General features: G+C 38.8%; 1 protein-coding gene and 2 non-coding genes across 3 annotated transcripts in view; all 3 read right to left on the bottom strand.

Annotated features, from left to right (window-relative positions):
- Nucleotides 1-18,720, bottom strand: part of LOC122790392 (integumentary mucin C.1-like) — a 533,572-nt gene that overhangs the window by 258,806 nt on the left and 256,046 nt on the right. The gene's annotated exons all lie outside the window — the stretch shown is intronic.
- Nucleotides 7,198-7,362, bottom strand: LOC122791140. The gene has a single exon (XR_006363108.1). It is a non-coding gene; the product is annotated as a U1 spliceosomal RNA (small nuclear RNA).
- Nucleotides 7,695-7,861, bottom strand: LOC122791142. Its single transcript, XR_006363111.1, has one exon. It is a non-coding gene; the product is annotated as a U1 spliceosomal RNA (small nuclear RNA).

Raw genomic sequence — 18,720 nt, 5'->3', positions numbered from 1 at the left:
TAGCACCTCTCCTTTTCATAATGGATTGAGTGATCTACTGGTCTTATCGTAGTAGGACTTTTGGGATAGGCATTTCCTCAACAGACTGTTTCACTGATCTGCTGTTCTTGACACATGCAACCAACAATTGACTACTGAGTTGTAATGTGTTGCTGGTTTGTCTCAACAGAAGTCTCTGGGCAGGTGAACCAAGATATTTATCATGAGGAATATTTCTGAGATTCAAGATAGTCAGGAAAACATCACTATTATCTCATTTTGACTTCTCAAGTTACTGTTTTGCATTTTGCACTGCACGTTCTGCCAAACCATTTGACTATGGGTACACTGGACTACTTGTGACATGAGTGAAGTCCCATTCTTCTGCAAATCTTTTGAACTTTTGGCTTGTAAACTGTGTGCTATTGTCTAAAATGACGTTTCATCTTCATAATGACTGTACTGGATGCTAGGTAAGGAAATATGTCAGTCTTGAACCAATTGGAGTAAGAGTCTACTAACACCAAATAATGTTGACCATTACACTAGAAGATATCAGTGGCTACTGTCGACCAATGTAGTTCCAGAATCTGGTTAAGCTGAAGTGGTTCTTTCTGTTGATGAGGCTTTGTACTATTATATACTGAACAAGAAGAAAGTGCTCTCTCAATGTCTTGTGACATAGAAGTCCAAAATACTATCTCTCTCACCCTTCTTTTGGTACATTTGGTTCCTGGGTGACCACAATGCAAGATAGTAATGTACTCAGGTTGCAAGGACTTTGGAACAATTACTTTCTGACCTTTCATTATGATAACTTTGTCAGACAAGATCTCATCTCTGTATGGAAAATAAGGTTGCAGTTCTTGAGTTAAACCAGATTGCTTTGATGGCCGTCCTTGACTGATAAAGTGGTTGAGCTTTTGTAAAACTGGATCCGTAGCTGTGTGATCTCTCAGCTCATCAAGATGTGTGGAAGAAAAGTTATGCACTTCCATGACTTCAAAATCATCACTTGAATGAAAACCTTGATTGTCATTCTTTTTAGTGGTATTTCCTGCGTGATCTGGATAATGAATCAGTAAGATAAAGATGTTTGCCTTTCTTGTAGACAAGACTGAAATTATACTTTTGCAGTCTCAGCTTCATACATTGCAGTTGGGCTGGGGCTGAATGCATAGGTTTTCTCAAGATAGTGACTAGAGGTCGGTGGTTTGTTTCAGTCTGGATAGGTCTACCATAAACAAAATCATGGAACTTTGAACATGCAAACACAATTGCCAAAAGCTCTTTCTCAATCTGGGCACACTGTTGTTCAGTTTGCATAAGAGTTCTCAATGCATAGTCAACAGGTTGATTCTCATGTAGAATGACTGCACCAAGTCCAAATTGTGAAGCATCACAGGAAAGTATTACTGGCTGGTGAACATCATAGTATCTGAGCATTGGCGGACTACAGTTCTTTGTTTCAGGACATCAAATGCTCTTTGGTGTTGCTCTAATCAGGACCAGGATACATCTTTATGTGTCAGCTCTCTGGGTGGTGCTGAAAGTTGGCTCAAGTCTGGAATGAACTTGTCTAGGTAGTTGATCATGCCGAGAAAACGTTGCAGAGCTTGAACATTGTCTGGAGCTGGCATCTCGAGAATGGCTGATTGCTTTGAAGGATCTGGTCATAGGCCTGTACTCATAAATAAGTAACCAACATAAGGAACTACTTGTAGCCTGAATTTGTATTTGTGTGGGTTGAGCTTAAGCTTCCCTTGATGTGCCCTTTCTAGAACTTTTCTGAGGTTTCTGTCATGTTTGGCTTCATCATGACCTCCAACTAGTATGTCCTCCTCTATGATAGCACAAGGATACCCAGAAAAACGTTGCTCCATTGCGCATTGAAAAACTTCACTTGCAGAATTTATCCTAAATGGCATTCTCAAAAATCTGTACCTGCCAAACGGAGTACTGAAAGTAGTGAGCAATGAGGATTTTTTGTCAAGCTGAATTTGCCAAAATTAACTCTTTGCATCGAAAACAAAAAATAGTGGCATTTCTCATCAAAGTTGCAACTTGTTCAACTGTGCACATTGGATGATGAGGTCTTTTTAGCTCTTTGTTCAAATCTCATGGGTCAATGCATATTCTGATCTCATATGAGTTTTTCTTATGACAGTTGGAGTTTCCACTGGACAAATTACACCTTGTCACACCATAACTCTGCTTTAACTCTGTCCTCCATGTGCTGGCCTGATAACTGAACTGACCTCTGGGTCTAACTTCCTAGAGTACATGACTGGAAGCTTGTCTAGTTTGTCTTCAAAAAGATCTGTATACATACAAAAAATGTGCTGGGCAAAATTAGAGTAGTGGCCTTTTAAGCTAATATGGTGGACTTCCTTATTAAATTAAAGCAGTCCCAATTTCAAAGTGTCTGTGAGCCCTAATAATGACTGGACATGCCTCTTGACCAAATAAAAAAATAAGTTGTGGCTGCTTCCAGCACAGTAGCATGAGGGTGGCCTAATAGTTAAGGTGTTTGTCTTACAAACACAAGGTGCAGGGTTTGAGTCTCACAATGGATAATTGGCTAGGCTTAAAATGGCTCGCAAGGGCAGTTAGCTTAGTACTAAACTATGAAACGGAGCCTTCAATTTGAATTGTTTCACCTCCATAAGCAACAAATTTAGCATACTTTGCCAAATCAAGCCTTTCACTTTTGCAAACTCTAGCAAATGTTGCTGCAGCTGCAGACATAACATTGCACGTGGAACCTGTATCAACTTTGAGCTCTACGGGTTTGCCATTTATCCATACAGTACAAAATACTTCATTCTTTGCATGTAAGTCTGCTGCATTGACCATTTCATAGGTTCATAGGTTCATAGGTTTATACTAGGCTATCTGCCCTAAGGCATTTATAAGCCTAGCCCAAATTTTTGTGGCTTATGCCACCCCTTATATGAAAAAATACTGTACCCATTAGTTTGTTGTGCCTCTGTCCAGCAGTGACACAGAGATGATTCCCAGGGTAAACCTACGATCTCCCATCCACAGGTCAAGATTTCTCTTGAACAGAGCCAGCGAGGTGCTCTGCCTCACATGGACAGGGATTTTATTCCACAGCATAGGGAGTCTCTGAGTGATAAATCTATCCCTCCAGCACGTCCTATTTATATCTGTGCTAAGGTTTAAGTTGCTTGCTCTAGTGGTTTTGGTGGATTGGATTTTTTGAGGTGGAGCATGTCAATTAATTCCGGGTTGGACATGGCCTTGTATGTCAGACACATGTCACCTCTGAGCAGACGGTATGCGACTGAATAGAGCTGGAGTTTCTTCAATCTGGCAGCATATGACAGATTTTGGAGTCCCTTTATCCTTTTGGTGAGGAACTTTTGGGGTCTCTCCAATTGCTGCAGATGTCGGGTGAGATACATCCCAAATGGGGCATTGTACTCGATCATTGGTCTGATAAGTGAAGAGTACAGGGGAACAATGACCTCACTAGATCTGGATGTGAATCCCTTCATGATCAGGTGGGCAATGTAGAAGGTCTTTCTAACCACTTTAGCAACGTGAGTGTCAAAAGAAAGGCCACTGTCAACCTGGGTCCCCAGGTCCCTGATAACCTCTTCTGTGCTTAGTGGATTGCCACCTATATGGTAGCTTGGGGTTACCTTGTTTTTCCCAAAGGGTATGACTATACATTTTTTGGCGTTTAACTTCAGGCCATGGCTCTGGCACCAGCTATCTGTTTCCGTGAGTCCCTTCTGAAGGATATCCGTGTCCGATGCACTTTCCACTACGGCGCCCAATTTGCAGTCGTCTGCAAACTTTGTCAGCCAAAGTCCTCCCATGTTGGCCTGTACTTCTGAGAAGTAGATGCTGAACAATAGGGGGCTAAGGACCAAGCCCTGTGGGACACCACTTGTGACCGGCTTGGAGTCTGACATAGTGCCAGCAACTCTAACCCTGTGGGTTCTGTCCTTAAGCCAGTTTGCAACCCATCTTGTGACATATGGGTTTACATTTAAGCTGGTAAGTTTTTCTACAATACCCGAGTGGGTATTGTGTTGAAAGCCTTTGCAAGGTCAAGGTAGGCTGTATGGACTGCCTTTCCCTCATCAATGGCCTTGGTGACTGTTTCGAAGAAGTCGACCAAGTTCAAAAGGCATGATCTTCCCTTAACGAAGCCAAACTGGGTCGGGTCCAATGTCTACAAGTCCCCTATATCTTTGTTTATGAGCTCCATTATGATCCTCTCCATAGCTTTGCAGACTAGACTTGTTAAGCTTATGGGGCGGTAATTACCAGGGTCCGTAGAGGCTTTGTGGAGTGGGACCACAGTTGCCGTACGCCACTCCTTGGGCATGTATCCTGTGGTAAGGCTGAGATTAAACAGCTGCATTATGTGCGGGTTTAATTCCTCATTTAGCTCGTGTAGCACACAGCTGGGGACACCATCCGGTCCCATTGATGCTGTGTTTTTAGCTTTAGAGAGAGCAGCTTTCACCTGCGCATTTGAGATGTCTGGGAGGCTACTCTCTGCTGGGATAGTTATCTCTCCTTTAGGGAGGAAGAGGGGGGTGAAGTTTGCACTGAACCTGTCTGTCAGTATGTTAGCAATGTCTGTGGGTTCAGTGATTTTTGTATCATTTTGGACTAATTCTGAGCATATCTGGGAGTTTCCACCCAGGTTCCTAACATAGCTGAAAAAGGCCTTATGATTGTCCTTTGAATCCATGGCAATTTTTCTCTCAAAATTGGCCTTAGTTGATTGTATGAGTGCTCATATTTTTTTACTAATAATGATCAGGGGTGACTTCCCTTTTATGGATTTTGTTCTATCATGAAGCACTGACACACACCATCAACATAAAGAGTAGAATTGCCACAGTCTAACTGATCAGCTTGTTTCTTAAAATGTTCCCTCTTAATAAAAAAATACAGGCCTTTTGATTTACAAAACATTTTGAAATGATTCCATTTATTACATTTATGGCATTGCTGACCAAAAGCTAAACACTCTTCCCTTTTAGATTCATGGTTAAGACCACATATAGCCAGCCTTAGACATAGGCCAACTAGATGCCTGCCTAGGGTGCCGCACTAGCAGGGGTGCTTTTCCAGTATTTGTTTGGTGTAGGTAGACCAGGGTGGGGGCACCAGGTGGCATGGTGAGGGGCACCTTGGAGCCCTTTTGCCTAGAGCACCAGTTGAGCTAAGGCTGCTCCTGCCACCACAATTATAACAGCTGACAATGAAACTAGATTGGGTCCCATGCTTTGATTGTGGTGACTCATTCTTATGCTTCACTGAGGCTGTGCGACTTCTGGAATTTTCTAGAAAGTTCTGGGGTTTACCAGTAAATGCTGCAGGGGTTACAGCTGCATCTAGTGAGCTTTATCACTGTGCCTTCTAGAGCTTTTCTCATTTGTAAGCATATTTGTGTGCTTTTCTGTAAGCTTGTATATCTGACAAATCTCAGTGGCCTTATTCAAAATTAAATCACTGTCACGAAGCAAAATCTTTCTCACCGCATCATCTTTTATGCCACATACAAGTCTGTCCTTTATCAACTCATCCCTTAAGTCACCAAATCTGCATGTTTTAGCTTTATTCCTCAGGTCAGTTATATATGTTGCAGATGTTTCACCAGGCTTTTAATCCCTTGTGTAAAATAAGTGCCTTTCCATTGTAACATTTGTCAGAGGGTTACTCATTTCTTTAAATTTACATTTTAAGCACTCTGGGTCCTCCCTTGATTTAGCCTATACAACAATATGATGGTTTTCCTCCTCTACAGTATAAATAGCAGGTGCACACACAAATGAGCTTTCCCTTTCAATGGCTTCTGACACAACTAAATTAAGTAGAATAAATGCCTTTGTATGGTCATATTTATCAGAAAATGCAGCCTGCATGAAAATGTCATACTCTTGCCCAAACACTCTCCAGTTCTCAGCAATATTACTGTCAAACACAAATGCACTGGGCTTTTGAAATCTGCCTGCCGTGCCACAAAGTATACACAACAGTGGTGGATCCAAGAATTTACAAAGGGGGGGGTGCAGTCTGGTCAGTTGAGTACCGAGGTGAGACTGGGAAGTGGGACACTGGGTTTGGTGGATGTGGAAAGATTACCTTAAGAAGGTCTGACATCATGGGTGGAAAGACAGCAGTATCCATTCAGTTGCACACGATGTTGTTCTAGTTGTGGTAGTAGAAACAGGTATTTCTTGTACAGCACACAGTACACGTACAGATAGTACAAGTATTTTCACTGCTTGCCTGGAAGAGATGGTCGGTTACCTATACCAAGCCCCAGTCTCCATCCATGGCATAGCAGGCATATGTACTGTTATGAACTTAGAAGGAATCCTACTGAAGGTGAAAACAGCCATGGAGAAATAGTTCATTAGTTTGTTTTGTTTTTTTTTTAATTAAATAATGATTTATGTGGAAACAGCAAAGTACAGTTAAGTTTAAGTATCACAGTAAGTAAAGAAGTAGATCTCATGTAAAAATGACAAAAAAGAAATACTCAGTTTAGTCACGAGCAGTGTATACAAATATTGCAACCACTGCAGCATTTTAGAAAGGATTGTAAGTCAAAACCAACTTTATTGTAATGCAAGACATAATATAAACCACAGGCACAGATGTTTGCATAAATTAGCAAATGCTTCATTTAAATGCTGTACCAAATAACTAAACTCATAAAACTTTCCTAAGCAGACCATAATATTTTTGGATTTCATGCAGTGGTTTTAAGCACGATTAATTTTATTTCGGAAGTCTTTTAATAATAAAAGTACAACTGTACCTTGTCTGTCCTTTCAACAAGTTCTAGACTGGGTGTGGGAGGGGGAGGCAATGCCTGTCTCCAGGAGTTCAGAAAAGTCAGTCCTGGCCGTCTTCTTTCTCAAGTCAAAGTCCATTGAAAGGAAACTAAAGGAAAGGAAAGGAAGAACTGTGTTTCGAGAGAGTACGTTTCACATAGAAAGATGGAAATTAAAGCAACAGGAGTGTTTATAGTGACAAAGACAGAAAAGAAGTGCATCTGGAGAAAATGGTAAGTCTTGTAAATAAGATTACGATGAGATTAAATGGCTGTTTCTCAGTTAGGACTTGGGGAATTGTATGTATATCATTGGTTAGAAATACAGGCGTGTGAGCTAGGCATGCTAAAAGAAAAACAGATCTGTTTGTTTGTTAGCTTAAGTTTAGGGGACTGCACAATGGCAGTCCACCACTACCATAAATTATGCAGTTGACTTTCCCACATTTGGGGAAATCATAGGAAGCAACGCAAGTGAAAAGTACAATTTAAGAGTCTCATCCTAGGGAAACCACCTTCTTGATCATGGTATTCCCCTTGGAGGTAAGTATGACTTTGGTTATTGGGAACCTGGCAATTCTCTATGAGGTTAGCGGCAAAACTAGGTTTGAGAAAGGAAAGGAAGGGAAGGGAAAGAAAGAAAGAAGCCTATTTTGAGGTGAGAAAGACAGAAAGGAAAGGAAGAAGTGTGTTTTCAGAGAAAAAGACAGAAAATAAGTGCATTTGTAGAAAAAGGTAAATGTTGCAAATAGGAGTAAATGACTGGCCTTTTCAGAGTTAGGAGCTTGGGGAATTGTATATATAGCATTGGTTAGAAATACAAGCTTGAGACCTAAAAATGGTAGAACAAAAGAAACAGATCTGTTTGTTTGTTACCTTAACTTAAGAGAAACAGGCGAATGCAGTCCCACACTACCATAAATTATGCAGCTGAGATTCCCACATTTGGGGAAATCACAGGGGTCTGCCCAGCTGAAAAGTACAATGGAAGAGCCTCATCCTGTGAAAATTACCTTCTTGATTGTGGAATTCCAACTGCCAGATAAGAAAGATGGAAAGGAAAGAAAGAATTATTTAGTGGGACTGACACATGTTAAAGTATTGCAGAATAGGGGGAATCTCGCAGAACAAGAAGAGGATCAACTGCAGAATTCTAAACAGAAAACAAGGGATTACCTACAAGTTTAAAAAGATTGCTGTTAAAACAAATGTTTTTTGATAATAACTCTAGAGCACAAAAACTTTTAACAAAACGACTCAGAGAACAGAAGTAGAAAGGGATGTTGCCAAACTTAAGGAGCCTATAGCAAGGAAGGTAACAAGGAATCCTGTAGAGGTATTAGAAATATTTCAGAAATTCTATGAAAGTCTGTATAAAGTAGAGAAATATAGAAATCAAGAAAAGATAAAAATGGAAATGTTCATGGAAGAAATAAATATGCCAAGGTTAGAGGAAGATGAGGCTGAATTATTAACAGTTAGGATAGAAAGAGATGAGATAAAAATGATGATGTATAACCAATCTACTGGAAAGTCTCCAATAACAGATGACATTCCTGTAGACATTTGGCAGCTAAGAGAGGAAAAAACTGAGAAAGATCTGGAAGGTTTTGTTTAACAGTATTTTAAGAGGAGGAGAAGTACCATCTTCCTGGAAGAAAGTGGTGGTAGCTGTATGACCTAAAGAGGGTAAAGATCCATCAGAACCAGCTTCAAACAGGCCCATTTCAACACTAAACCATGATTATGAAGTGTTTATGTCTATAATGGCTAAAGAAATGGCAAACATGATGCCAAAATTGATAGATATGGATCAGTGTGTGATTTGTGGAGGGAAGGCAAACATTTGACAACATTAACAGAACACTGATGATCCAGAGGGAAGCAGAATATAAGAAAATAGCACTGTTGTTGGTGGGTCTTGATGCAGAGAAAGCATCTGACAGAGTAAGCTGGGACTTTATGAGCAGGGCAAAGGAAGCTTTTGCATTTCCTGATAAAATTATGTTTGTTTAGGAGGCTATATGAGGGATTGGAGGTAAAAATTAAAGTGGGTGGGGTCCTCTCTGATAATTTCTGCTTGAGAAGAGGAACATGACAGGGGTGTCCTCTTTCCCCTTTGTTATTTGCATTATATTTAGAACCACTGTCAAAGAACATAAGGGGAATTCAAGGATATAATTTGTATGGTAGTCAAGAAAAGCTGGCTCTATTTGCAGATGATATTATTTTATACCTGACAAAACCAGAAAGGGACATTATAGTGCTGTGCAACATTGTGTGAGGGTTTCATATCTTTTCAGGATACAAAATTAATGAAGCTAAAATAAAGGTAATAGCAGCAAATTATGTGCCCATACTCAAACTGGTTCAGCAATATCCGTACTTAAGGGGACATGATAAAATGAAACATTTAGGAGTAAAAATTCCGGTGTGGCAGCTAAGGATATGTGGGAAGAGACTAAACAAAAAAATAATACAAAAACTGAGAAAATCGAAGCTCTGTTATATGGATATGGATAGTAAAATACAAGCAGTTAAGATGTTTTTAGTTCCTTTAGTCTTATACACAGGTCAGGCATATTTTTATCAACCAGAGGAGAAGTTGTGGATAGCAATTATAAAAGAGCTGAAGGACTTTATCTGGGAGGGGAAGACGGCAAGAGTCAAGTGAGATAAGCTGATTCTTCCAGTAGACCAGGGCAGATTGGAATTACCCAATTTGAAGAATATTGCAGAGCTACACTGTTAAGGCTCCTATACATAGCACAAGTAGAAAACTATAATTCATAGTGAAAAGAGATGATGATGAAACAGGGGTGAAGCTCAAGAAATAAGGAGAGACTGGGATTTTTGATGCAGATCTTTAAGGAGAATAAGAAATAATCATACAGAATATTATATTCATAAAGTAGCAGAAAATATTCTAAGAACTAAGCCAACACATGAATGGAGAAAGGAGACTCCGCCAATAGGGACAACTGCAATTAGGGATCTAGACAATAGGCAAGCGGAAGCTGGAATTTATTGAAGAAAACTGGCAAAGGAACCAAGGTATTGGGAGCAAATAACTAGAGAGGGAAAGATGACAGAATGGGAACTTGCCAAGAATGTATTTGGACTGCAGGTTAGAGATTGCCTTCCCTATCAAGCAAGGACAAATATCAGAGTACAGGCAGAGAGAAAGAAATAGGGGGTCCTAAACAAAAGACCAGCACTGGTAGACTTTTTAGTAGAATCTAGAATAGAAGCTGCCACTAAAAAGGAATTATTAGTAGAACATATAAAATATTGCATGATAACTATACGAATCAATCAGAGGAGATTAGAAAGAATTGGGAAGAGAGATTGGATAGGCAATTCATGGGTCTATATTATAAGAACAAAGTTTTACAACTTTGAACACCATATGGGCGACACCATATGAGCAACATTGTAAAACATTGAAACCAAAATAAAAAATGCAAAAATAAAAGAAAAACCTACCTGATTGCTACCCTGCACACTCCCCGACTATTTAAATATACCAACTCCAAGACTGCACTACATTGAAGTAAAGGGAAGAATTCCCTATGGCGATCTCCATTCACACTTGAGAGGTTTTAAATATTTGACCATTTGCTGCTGCCCATATGGTGTTCGAATATTTAAAACTTCGTTCTTATAATAAAGACCTGCAATTCACAAAGAAACAATGTGAGGATATATGTATGTCTCCCAAATGTGCAACAAAATCTAAAAGATTTAGGATTTTTGCTTGGAAATCACCTGTTCGTTCAAAGAGAACAAAGGCAAAAACTGTGCCATGGCTTTCTAAAGTCTAAACTCAAAATTATCCTTAGAAACAAAGCATGGGCTTTATGGCGTTCTTCTAAAGACCCCCAAGAACACATTAAATACAGGCAATCCAGGAACGAAACTACAAAATCCATTTTACAAAACAAAAAAAAAATACTACTGTAATTTACAGACAGTAAATCAAAATAACCCTCAGAAGTTTTGGGCAGGTTTAAATAATCTACTACATCCTGGACAAACTTCAACCCCAATCCCTGCTGCTACTATTGATAAACCCCCTGAAGATGTTTCTGACACTTTTAACAGATTCTTTACTGAGACAATTCAAGCCCTAGCTAGCCAACTACCTCCTAGCTCCCCTGGTTCTGAAAGTAGCACCCTTAAAAACCTACTTGCATTCAGCTTCCAGCCAGTCGCCACTTTACTTATCTGTACCTTGATCAAAAAATTAAAACCCACTACACTTTCTGCTGATCAACTCCCTGCCGAGTACCTACAAAAATCAGCTGATGCTATTGCTTACTCCATCTCAATGCTAATCAATCGAACCATAGTAGAAGCTAAAATTCCCACCATCTGAAAAATATCCTATGTAATCCCACTTCACAAAGGAGGCAGCTCTACTGAATTCTCCAATTATAGGCCAATAGCTATACTCTCTCCACTTGCAAAGGTTATGGAAAAATGTATTCATAGACAACTCATGCACCACCTAATCCAGAATCACATTATGGCAGGCACTCAGCATGGCTTCCGTTCTCATCACAGCACTACTTCAGCCCTCCTAGCCTTTACCAACACCATAAACCATAATTGCAACAATAATTATATATCCTCAACCCTCTTTTTAGATCTTTCCAAGGCATTCGATATGGTTGATCACCAACTTTTAATCCACACCCTGCAAACATTCTGTCTAGATACTAGAGCCCTTCAGTGGTTTCAGTCCTACCTGAATGGTCGACAGCAGGCTGTCCACTGGCAGAACAAACTCTCTAACCTTCTACCTAACACCCTCGGAATACCACAAGGCTCTATACTAGGGCTCTTGCTGTTCTCCATCTTCATTAACGACCTTTATACTGACATCCCAAAAGTCAGCTGTATCCAATATGCTGATGACGCTACTCTGATTTGCTCGGCCACATCTCCAATAGAGTTATGGTCAGCTACCCAGACCACCTTCAATACAATAGAAAACTGGCTTTCTGAACATTGTCTGATCCTAAATCCCAAAAAAACTAAAATGCTGTTATTTTCACCAACACGTAGGTCTACAGCTTTCACCTTTACCATAAATTCAAATGATGGCACAATAATCTCCCCTGACTCCTCTACAAAACTATTAGATGCCATCATAGATAATAATCTAAACTTCGACCTACATGTTAACCAAACTATCAAAACCATCAATAAAAAACTAGGGTTACTTTACAGAATAAAAGCCTTCCCAACCCCTTCAGCTAAAATTGCCATAGCTCACTCCCATCTTCTTTCAACCCTTCTGTATGCATCCCCTCTACTATTGTCCTTAACAAACTCTCAATTTGCTACAACCACATTGCCAGGTTTGCCACTGGGCTGCCATTTAGGACACATCATTGCATCAATCTAAATCAGCTTGGGTGGCTTGAACTACCCAGCCTAATCCAGTATAACCATCTGATTATGGCCTATAAAATCCTCTATAATCCGGACAATACTCCTGCACTTAAAAATATTATCACCCCCTATAACAATCCTAGACCACTTCAATCCTCTAACAAGCTACTAATTCAGACTAGCAAAATTAATGGTCTGTTTGTAATATGTAATGCTGGTATTATGTAATGCTGTATCTGCTTACCCTTGGAGCTTTTCTCCCCGGGCCTCCGCTGAAAATGGACATGCATCCAGTCGGACTATCCCAGTCAACAAATGTAAAATAAAATAAAAATAAAAAAGTTTACATCAATATTTTTATACCCCAAGTAGACTCCAGAGAATTTTTCCTCAGGTAGACAGCAAATGTTGGAGGTGTGAAGGGGAAGAAAGAGGTAATTGGGAAGATATTTTCTGGGACTTCAATGAGTTGGCAGACTTTAATGATTCCCTGTAGGGTGCACTGTCTGAGATGCTGGGTGGGCAGATTGGTGTAACGAGGGAGATGATTTTTCTGAGCTATGATAGAGAATAAAAACTGCCTAAACTGGGTAAGGTCTTACTGAGTCTGATTATGGTGGTTGCAAAAAATGCAATTACTAGAAAATGGAAATCAAAATCTAAACCAACTGTACTAGAAGTAGTGAATATAGTAACAGAGACAAAACAACTGGAACTGAGACCTTTAGAAAAGGGTAGGAGCAAATTACACAGGGAAAATGGAAATTGTGGGGAAAATACATACAGGGAGGAATGATGTTTAAAAGATGGCAGGACTTAAATGAGATATGTAATGTTTGAAAATGATTGGGTAGATTATGAGTGATATATAATGATTACAACTGGGAGTGTGTCAGTATGGTTTGTGATGTAAAATGCTTGCAACTAGGATTGTTTTGGTGTGGTTTTTCATTTATATAAATGTATGACTGACTATATCATTAAGTGATGGTTTAATAAAGACGTTTCTTGTCTAAAAAAGAAAAGGCAGAAATTGAATAATGTATGTAATGCTTTTTAGGGCATATGATATATAGCAATATTGCGAAGTATAATGTTTGTAAATATGAACTTGTTAATGCGGTTTGATTAAATGTAAGTATACCTATGTCACAAGAAGGTGTTAAGAAAAGCTGTTTTGAGTTCCTGAAATGCAACACATCAGATTAGCAAAGCAAATGACTGGAAATAGCAGTGGAAAATACTGAAAATAATTCAAAACTGAGGATCACTCAGAAACATTTCTGTAAGCATACACATCTGATTTCCCATTGATTTTATGAAAATGCGTGCCTTATTTATTTTGCAATTAGCTGATAATGACACCAAGTTTGAACTTCTGGGAAAATAAAACCCTGACAGCTGTTGAAAAAAATCTGAAAATTCACACTGAAATAACAGTACAGTAAAAAAATCATGTCTAACGGAAAACATATTTCCTCCCCAAAGTATTTAAAGCACTAACCATTTTAAAATGAATATTAAAAAACAAAAAAGAAAAATCTAGCAAAGCTAGACTTCTAACTGTGTGATACCTTAAACCTCCTGTATCAGAGGCCTCATGGGATATATGCAAATCACCTTTTAAGGATATCAGGCATTTCAGCTAAATGGCAATTCTGAAAGTCCATGACTTTTTCTTTTACTTTCATTTTTAAGTGTATTTATGGACAATTTCAGGCCATTATCTGAAATTGTCCATAAATAGACTTAAAAATGAAAGTTAAAGAAAAAGTCATGGACATTCAGAATTGCCATTTAGCTGAAACACCTGATATCCTTAAACAGTTAGAGAGGTTTGTCTTTAATGGCCTGAAATTGTCCATAAATAGACTTAAAAATTAAAGTAAAAGAAAAAGTCATGGACATTCAGAATTAACATTTAGCTGAAACACCCGATATCCTTAAAGGATGATTTGTATATATCCCATGAGGCCTCTGATACAGGAGGTTTAAGTTATCACACAGTTAGAAGTCTAGCTTTGCTAGATTTTTCTTTTTGTGTTTTTTAACTAGTTGTTACCTGTGCGACCTTTTTACTCTTTGTTTTAGTTTAAAATGAATATTAAGGAAACATAATAACAGCATGTTTGTCGAAAGTCATGGTGACAGTAAAGATCATTAGGCACTGAGAGCTGTTCCTAAAATTATACTTCACCCCTACAATATCTCAGCCAGGCATTGTAAATATATGAGGGTCTTGGCAGCAGTGGATCAGCCAAGCAAACTGAAATGCTATTAAGAAATAAAATGTAGTGTAGTCACCATATCTTAAATGCAGTCATTTTGCTGCAGGTAACAAAACCCTTGTTACAACTTTAGTATTTCTACACTTGACTTTTTCTATCGAAGTGGTAATATACAGTTGTTCTTATGCCAGCACATCTAGCCAACTTGGAATGCGTACTTTTCACAGTATGAGTTTTGACTTTACTCTACTTGCAGTGGTATAATAGAAGTCTTAATAGTTTCCAGCCAAAGGGGTGGGAAGTGGGGTCAAGTAATGCTAAGCTATGATGGTGGGAGGAGTAGATGTGGAGCCTTGACCTCCATGGACTTGAATTTTCTGATACAGGAATACAAGATAGAGACAAGGGGAATCTATACTGTTGACAATTCATACAAATCTAATGAGTCAGCAGTCATGGATTTGAATGAGTGCATACACAGTTATAGTCTTATATTTAATATTTTGTTAGCCAAATTGTCTTAGTAACCCGAGCAGATTTTTTTTTTTCTTAAAAGAACAAAGTGACAATGCTACCTTTTGTTACACATATGGGGTGTGTTTTGACTACTGTACCATTTTTTTTAAATATTTAAGTGTTGGTTCAGTTACCAGAGAAATAATTATTTGACCATAAAACCATGTCTTTGGAGGGCCTGGTTACATAGGCTGTCAAACATTAGTGATCAGAGGAATGAGGGTTTTTATATGATATTAAAGTAGGAATTGGTTGGGCCAATACTGGACATGCAGAAATGCCCCAAATGTGCTTCTACTATGTAAGACAAAAGATTGATTCACACTAACAGCATTTTTCAGGAAGGGAAAGCCCCATGGAGCCCCCCACACCTGTAATCATATATATATATATCTATATATATCTATATATATATATATATATATATATATATATATATATATATATATAGGTTTATTATATATATATAGGTTTATTATTACATTCCAAAAACTACTTCGGTTGACCATTCAAAACATCAATCTGGAAAGACGAAAATGTACCATCGAATAAGCAGCAAACTCAAAATGGAATACATCGACTTCCAGAGTTCGATGTATTCGACATAACAGGAGGTGATATCAGTTATCCATGCTATGTAGCTTACCATACTGTGACTTTCCACAGTCAAAGGTACATGTATTTTACTATTTTTCAAGGTGACAAGCCCCCTGAAAATTATATATGCCAACTCAGAGATCACACTACAGTGAGGAAATGGGTTAATTCCCTGTTCCTCACTGAACCGTGATGTCCGTACACAATGCCGAACTCAAAAAATCGAAATATACAACACATTCATTGTAGTGTAGTCTATGTTTTCTGGTTCAGCATTCTACCCACTTGAAAACTGCCTTTTGACCACATGCTGGTTGACTGAAGCCATTTCGGAAATCTAATAGTAAACCGTATATGTGTATATATATATATATATATATATATATATATATATCTATATATATATATATATATATATATATATATATATATATATATATATATATATATATATATATATATATATATATAGACACACACACACACACACACACACACACACACACACACACACACACGCACACACACACACACACACACACACACTCACACACACACCAGACACATGGTCCCAAAACATTGAAGAAGGGAAACTCTGTTAAACAGCAGGCAGCAATATAGAGCAGTTACTTGTTAACATGAGCAATGAAATAATTTCAAAGGTACCTGTAGTTCATAAGGAAACACAGGAAATCCCTCAAAATACTATAATGATAAATATATACATTTTCTAAATTCAATTTGGAAGCCAGTTTTAGTTTTGTAATAATATTATGAAACTGATTTTCTTCAGATTAGCTGTAAATTTAATGTACTGTTGGCATAACTTCAAGTCTAAGACAAACCAACATGTTAAATCTGTAAGACTTCCCTAATTTTGAAGTGCATTAAAACTGATACCCTTGAAAGTTAAACTAATTATTCAGTTCTCAACAGGAATGTTAACATAGCCTTTCTCATCAAAATGTTGAGTGGAGGGTAATGAGAAATAATGTCTTCTACTGTAGCAAGATGTTATATTCCAAAAAATACCTAGGTAACAGGATAAATTATTTAATGTATTGCAGAATAATATATATGCAGTCCTACATCTCTAAGCACTCAAATGAACTGCAAAATACACATATTTCTGATCATTTTTAAACAATATTCTTATTTATTATTTGATAATTAGGTATTCTATTTAAGATTCTCAGGAAATTCATTAACATTTTCTTTACTGTACAAGCATTAAGGCATTTTTCAATACGTAACACTGAGATATCTGACTGTAATCCATCTGTATCCTACACTGCAGTGCTACAACCTATCCTACAAGAGCTGGTATATCACAAAGCTCATAAACAGAAATATGGGCAAGTGACCACTTTCTTAATGTAATGTACAATTCTTGAGTGGACAGTATTTGTTCAGTAAGGGCCATTTCCATGCAAAAGCCTTACAGTTTATTCCATGATCCTTCCCCCTGCAATCTGTTAAAAGCACATAAGGGCTGGTATAAGGTTGGGAACACAAGACAGAGCAGGCATGGGCAATGCCACAGAAGGTTTGCATGACTACTGCCACCAGTCTCCATGCTGCGTTGAAGGGGGGAGGACATTCAAGTACCAAACAACAAGGAGAGCAAAAAGGAAGCAGGCGGGTGGGCAGGAAGGGTCCCACAGCAAGATGGAAGAGCCGGAAGGTGATAGAGACAGAACTGTCGAAGATGACTTGAATGAAAAGTGCAACAGAGATGAAAAAGAGATCAGAGGCATTACAGGGTGTAAAACAACCAACACAGACAGTAGGGATGGCTGGGTATTATGGAACCGGTGGGAGAAAAGTTGCAGAGGTGAGTAGGAAAATGGGGGCAGAAAGTGAGGAGATGAAAGCCATTAGAAGTATGTTTGTGGACTAAAAGATAGAGTAAAGGAGGGGGGAAGAAGATCAATAGTCAAGCGAAATCTGAATATTCTAAGAGCAGAGTGAGAGATCTAAGCTCCAAGGCAGGCTGTCTAGTTGATTGATGTCTTGGACTATGAGAGGTTCAGCTAACTGGTGCAGAGCTGCACCAGAAGAGAGAGAATTATGGATGTGGTCCTAATCAAGGTGGTGTGAGTCAACAATGTCCAGTGACTGTGCTGTTAAAGGGAAAGGGTAATAACACAAAGAAAAAGACAATGATATGGAATGTGAGAGGGGTCTATGCTGAGCTGGGTGATAGGGTTATTGGTGAGTCAGGGGACTGGGGACAAACTGAAGAATTAAGCAAGATATGCAATGGGTCAGCAATGAAGCACTCAGGATAAAGATGTGAGGAAAAGGCAGAAGGAGCTGTACAAAAAGGTGATTTTAGCATTTACTGCAAAAACAGGGAGTACGAGAGGTGGAAGAGGGGAGTAGGAAGTGGTGGAGGCACAGTACAAGGAGGCAAAAAATTGACAACAAAGGGAAAAAGCTGAATGGAGGCTTGTAGAAGATGACAAGAGTGGGAACAAAGGCTTAATAAGGTACTGTGCAGAAAGAAGGCAGTGAGGGTCAGATCTGGCCAGACTGTGCAATAATTCTAGGGAGATAGAGGAAGGCTGAGAAGAAACAGAGGTACTGAAGGAAGACATTGCTTAATTCTTTACAAAGGAAAGAAAAGGAAAGCAAAGGAAGGGTGCCATGCTGGAAGGGAGGAAAACTAGAGGGAGAGAGCAGTGGGCAGACAACAGGTTAGATAGGGGCAAGGTTGAGAGGAAACCGGTTTCCTAAAGGAGGATAAAACACAACAGCTAGATGTGCTGCATGTCAGGGATTTTAAAATCTACATAGTTGACCCCCCCATTAAGACTTTTATCAGATCACTGGCAGAAATGTCTGAGGACAGTAACATTTGTATACATGCACAAGGAGGAGACATGAGCAGGAAAAGCCAATAACCAACATGCCTATTAGCCCTGCAGCAGTGGCAGAGAAAGTCATGGAAACAATCCTGATGGGAAAGGCTGGTTTGTTTCCTAAAGGACAACAATCACCAGGACAATGTTGAATCAAGTCAAGATTCAGAAAATGCTATTTCCAAACCCCCACTGAACACAGAGTTACAACCACAGGCTGTAATCAAACATAATCTAGTTTCATGACTTGCTTATAGGAGAAATTGACAGATGAGTGTCAATAGCTGTGGTCTTCATGTACTTC

Source organism: Protopterus annectens, chromosome 16.part0, assembly GCF_019279795.1.
Source record: "Protopterus annectens isolate FY-2018-M chromosome 16.part0, PAN1.0, whole genome shotgun sequence".
Lineage (NCBI taxonomy): Eukaryota > Metazoa > Chordata > Ceratodontiformes > Protopteridae > Protopterus > Protopterus annectens.
The sequence above is the reverse complement of the archived record's forward strand: the minus strand, read 5'-3'. Positions and strand labels throughout refer to the sequence as shown.